This window comes from Hylobates moloch, unplaced genomic scaffold (assembly GCF_009828535.3).
Source record: "Hylobates moloch isolate HMO894 unplaced genomic scaffold, HMol_V3 SCAFFOLD_2, whole genome shotgun sequence".
Taxonomy (NCBI): domain Eukaryota; kingdom Metazoa; phylum Chordata; class Mammalia; order Primates; family Hylobatidae; genus Hylobates; species Hylobates moloch.
The window spans coordinates 121,745,240-121,751,239 of record NW_026652277.1 but is presented as its reverse complement, the minus strand read 5'-3'; positions in this window follow the sequence as shown (position 1 = coordinate 121,751,239).

Sequence of the window (6,000 nt, the reverse complement as noted above, 5' to 3'; positions counted from 1 at the left end):
TTGTTAAAATATAAACTAAGCCATACAAATAGGCAGCAGACTACTTTCCCTCCACCTTTTTGAAGGAACAGTTATTAAATGATTAATGCAATATAATTTAGCATATTTCAGTATTATTTTAAATACATAGAAGGTCTAAACTTCATGGTATTCTCCTAGGGAACTGAATAGTTGGATATTGAAGTATGATAAGATAAGACTATATTCAATTAAGTTTCTAAGAATGATCATCTAAACTCCACATGATTTTGTTTACTATAATGTATATGCCCCTTTGGTAAGCAGTAGTCTAGAGGAACTATCACTTATTTGGTTAAATACCTGAAGTATCTGTCAAAATTTCCATTACAATAAATTGTACTAAAAGCTAATATTTAACATATGATTTTCCAACTTAAGAACATTACTTTTGCGTAAAATAGTGCATATAAATTTAAACACACTGCTTAAAAATATAGCCATTCACCACATAACAATCTATCTATATATCTATCTATCTATCTATATATTTATTATACTTTAAGTTCTAGGGTACATGTGCACAATGTGCAGGTTTGTTACATATGTATACATGTGCCATGTTGGTGTGCTGTACCCATTAACTCGTCATTTACATTAGGTATATCTCCTAATGCTGTCCCTCCCCCATCCCCGCACCCCACAACAGGCCCCAGTGTGTGATATTCCCCTTCCTGTGTCCAAGTGTTCTCATTGTTCAATTCCAACCTATGAGTGAGAACATGCGGTGTTTGGTTTTTTTGTCCTTGAGGTAGTTTGCTGAGAATGATGGTTTCCAGCTTCATCCACGTCCCTACAAAGGACATGAACTCATCATTTTTTATGGCTGCATAGTATTCCATGGTATATATGTGCCACATTTTCTTAATCCACTTTATCATTGTTGGACATTTGGATTGGTTCCAAGTCTTTGCTATTGTGAGTAGTGCTGCAATAAACATACGTGTGCATGTCTTAATAGCAGCATGATTTATAATCCTTTGGGTATATACCCAGTAATGAGATGGCTGGGTCAAATGGTATTTCTAGTTCTAGATCCTTGAGGAATCACCACACTGTCTTCTACAATGGTTGAACTAGTTTACAGTCCCTCCAACAGTGTAAAAGTGTTCCTATTTCTCCACATCCTCTCCAGCACCTGTTGTTTCCTGACTTTTTAATGATGGCCATTGTAACTGGTGTGAGATGGTATCTCACTGTGGTTTTGATTTGCATTTCTCTGATGGCCAGTGATGATGAGCATTTTTTCATGTGTCTGTTGGCTGCATAAATGTCTTCTTTTGAGAAGTGTCTGTTCATATCCTTCGCCCACTTGTTGATGGGGTTGTTTGTGTTTTTCTTGTAAATTTGTTTGAGTTCTTTGTAGATTCTGGATATTAGCCCTTTGTCAGATGAATAGATTGCAAAATTTTCTCCCATTTCTGTAGGTTGCCTGTTCACTGTGATGGTAGTTTCTTTTGCTGTGCAGAAGCTCTTTAGTTTAATTAGATCCCATTTGTCAATTTTGGCTTTTGCTGCCATTGCTTGTGGTGTTTTAGACATGAAGTCCTTGCCCATGCCTGTGTCCTGAATGGTATTGCCTAGGTTTTCTTCTAGGGTTTTTATGGTTTGAGGTCTAACATTTAAGTCTTTAATCCATCGTGAATTAATTTTTGTATGAGGTGTCAGGAAGGGATCCAGTTTCAGCTTTCTACATATGGCTAGCCAGTTTTCCCAGCACCATTTGTTAAATAGAGAATCCTTTCCCCATTTCTTGTTTTTGTCAGGTTTGTCAAAGATCAGATGGTTGTAGATGTGTGGTATTATTTCTGAGGGCTCTGTTCTGTTTCATTGGTCTATATCTCTGTTTTGGTACCAGTACCATGATGTTTTGGTTACTGTAGCCTGGTAGTATAGTTTGAAGTCAGGTAGCATGATGCCTCCAGCTTTGTTCTTTTGGCTTAGGATTGACTTGGCGATGCAGGCTCTTTTTTGGTTCCATATGAACTTTAAAGTAGTTTTTTCCAATTCTGTGAAGAAAGTCATTGGTAGCTTGATGGGGATGGCATTGAATCTATAAATTACCTTGGGCAGTATGGCCGTTTTCATGATATTGATTCTTCCTATCCATGAGCATGGAATGTTCTTCCACTAGCAAGACTAATAAAGAAGAAAATAGAGAAGAATCAAATAGATGCAATAAAAAATGATAAAGGGGATATCACCACCGATCCCACAGAAATACAAACTACCATCAGAGAATACTATAAACACTTCTACACAAATAAACTAGAAAATCTAGAAGAAATGGATAAATTCCTCGACACATACACCCTCCCAAGACTAAACCACGAAGAAGTTGAATCTCTAAATAGACCAATAACAGGCTCTGAAATTGAGGCAATAATTAATAGCTTACCAACCAAAAAAATTCCAGGACCAGATGGATTCACAGCCAAATTCTACCAGAGGTACAACGAAGAGCTGGTACCATTCCTTCTGAAACTATTCCAATCAATAGAAAAAGAGGGAATCCTCCCTAACTCATTTTATGAGGCCAGCATCATCCTGATACCAAAGCCTGGCAGAGACACAACAAAAAAAGAGAATTTTAGACTAGTATCCCTGATGAACATTGATGCAAAAATCCTCAGTAAAATACTGGCAAACTGAATCCAGCAGCACATCAAAAAGCTTATCCACCATGATCAAGTGGGCTTCATCCCTGGGATGCAAGGCTGGTTCAACATATGCAAATCAATAAACATAATCCATCACATAAACAGAACCAAAGGCAAAAACCACATGATTATCTCAATAGATGCAGAAAAGGCCTTTGACAAAATTCAACAGCCCTTCATGCTAAAAACTCTCAATAAATTAGGTATTGATAGGACATATCTCAAAATAATAAGAGCTATTTATGACAAACCCACAGCCAATATCATACTTAATGGGCAAAAACTGGAAGCATTCCCTTTGAAAACTGGCACAAGACAGGGATGCCCTCTCTCACCACTCCTATTCAACATAGTGTTGGAAGTTCTGGCCAGGGCAATCAGGCAGGAGAAAGAAATAAAGGGTATTCAATTAGGAAAAGAGGAAGTCAAATTGTTCCTGTTTGCAGATGACATGATTGTATGTCTAGAAAACCCCATCGTCTCAGCCCAAAACCTCCTCAAGCTGATAAGCAACTTCAGCAAAGTCTCAGGATACAAAATCAATGTGCAAAAATCACAAGCATTCTTATACATCAATAACAGACAAACAGAGAGCCAAATCATGAGTGAACTCCCATTCACAATTGCTTCAAAGAGAATAAAATACCCAGAAATCCAACTTACAAGGGATGTGAAGGACCTCTTCAAAGGGAACTACAAACCACTGCTCAATGAAATAAATAGGACACAAACAAATGGAAGAACATTCCATGCTCATGGATAGGAAGAATAACAATGTTGAATGGTTACATGAGATAATTATAACATTATTTTTACTATACCTTTTGTATGTTTAGATACACAAATACTTACCTTTGTGCTACAATTGCCTGTTGTATTTATTACAGTGACATGCTGTACAGGTTTGTAGCCTAGGAGCAATAGGCTATACCATCTAGCCTGGGTGTGTAGTAGGCTGCACCTTCTAGCTTTGTGTCAGTGCACTCTGATGCTATGATGTCCACACAATGACAAAATCACCTAAGGATATTCCTCAGACAGTATTTCTGTTAAGTGACATATGACTGTATATTCAAATTCCCTAACAAAATGTAATTTCCAAATATTTGTTTATTTTCACTAAAATTCAGTGTGCTATATTGATTTAAAAATTATGACATTACCCAAAGAGAAAGTTACCTAATAGAATACTTATTTCAGTTAGTACACTGTCAATAGTTTCCTGTTTGAATCTTTATTGTAGCCAATTTTGGTATAGCCTAAGTGTGACACAGCTGCTTAAATCTCCATTCAGCTTTCATCCTAAGATTGGAACTTTTTTTATATTAAAAAAGTAACAGCCAAGTCAACTTATTTTCATAGATTTGCTACTGTGTGTAGATGTATATGGGTGTACATGACATCAGTTGAGTCATAAGACTATCTCCACTGATAACATTCCAAGTAAGTAAAAGTAACTATCATTTAATAAACTATTTTACTTATAAACGGGTTTTTAATATAACAGGATAATTTATAGTAAAGCAGACTTGTAAGATCCTGCATGGACTCTTTAATTAAATACAATTCTCATTAACAGTTTAACATAATAAAATGTCCTCATGTCTTTCTAGTTAGCCACACACACACACACACACACACACACATGCAGGAACACATACACACACAGAGAGTAATTCCATAATACCCAATTTAGTTAAACATTTGGCAGTTCACTGCAACCTCATACTATGTGGAAGAAATCCATGCATACATTCATTCATTCATTCTTCTATTCAGAGACTGTTTACTGAACAGTAACACTGTCAGTGCTTTTGCTAGGTGACATAGTATATAAAGATAAATAAATCATAGATTGTGCTTTTATGAGGTACGAGGTCTAGTAGGAATAGGCATTTTAGCATATTTAGTCTAACAGAGATCCCCAGATTTCTCATGAGAAGGATCCACTCACAAGTATGCCTCACTATTGATATGACATTTATTTGAATGGCTGAAGGCTGTTGCTATGAAATTCCATGTCATGGTGTAAGGAAGGGGTCCGGTTTTAATTTTCTACATATGACTACCCAGTTATCCCTGCACCATTTGATAAATAGGGAATCCTTTCCCCATTGCTTGTTTTTGTCAGGTTTGTCAAAGATTACGTAGTTGTAGGTGTGCGGTCTTATTTCTGGCTTCTCTATTCTGTTCTATTGGCTTACGTACCACATGTTCTCACTTACAAGTGGAAGCTAAGTAATGAGAACACATGGACACATAGATGGGAACAACACACACTAGGGCCTATCAGAGAGTGGAGGGCGGAAGGAGGGAGAGGATCTGAAAAATAATTAATGGGTACTAGGCTTAATACCTGGGTGATGAAATAATCTGTGCAACAGGCCCCCATGACACAAGTTTACCTATGTAACAAACCTCACGCTTAACCCTGAACTTAAAATAAAAATTAAAAAAAAAAGGAAAGCCCATGTTCTGGAGATGTTCGATGATGGCTTTGAACTAAAGTCTCTTTTACGAAGAAAGTCAGATTATTGCTGCTATTCAGCAACCAATTAATTCAAATTCTATTGCAATACAATAGAACAATTTTATACTATTTAAAAATCATTTTCATTTGTACTTTTTGTAGTTGTTTTTTAAGTTCTTCAAATAGAGTATTTAAAATTATAGCAGTCTTCCTACAGTGTTATTTTTGTGTCTTTTCTCTCCCACTAAATGATGTCCTTCTAACACACAGAAGCCATGCTTTGTTCATATGTGTAGCTCAGACATATTGCATAGTACTTAGCACATGTTACGTGTTACCTTGTTGTTTTCACATGCACTGGATCTGATTTGGTCACAGGATCTTGATACATGACCTGGTGTAAGTTTTCATATCTAAAGGATTATTCAAAGCCTTTTTAAAATGCATCCAAGTCAGAGCTTGATACTGACTTTTAACAGAGACCTAAGTCCTGTACCAAAAACTTTCTTTCCCCCGTCAGACCCTGGACAGCGAAAGCAGTATCCTCTTGCTAGGCAACTGCCTCCATCCTTTCCTAACAGCACTCTGGACTTGACAGTGCTATAGCAGCACTTTGTTCCATTGACTGTAGGCCTTAATGTCTACTTCTCCTGAAATAGAGCTAAACTGGCCAAGCTGGCCTTCTAAAGTCAGGTAAGGTCCTCACTTGGCAGTGTGCCTGAAATTCAGGCTGACAGCCCCCAATAATGTTGAGATAGGTCATCAGCAAAGCTGTTTCATCAAAATGAATTCTGGAAAGACTTTTGCATTCTGTAAGACTCTTTTTATTGGAATAAAGATTTGACTTAAAAC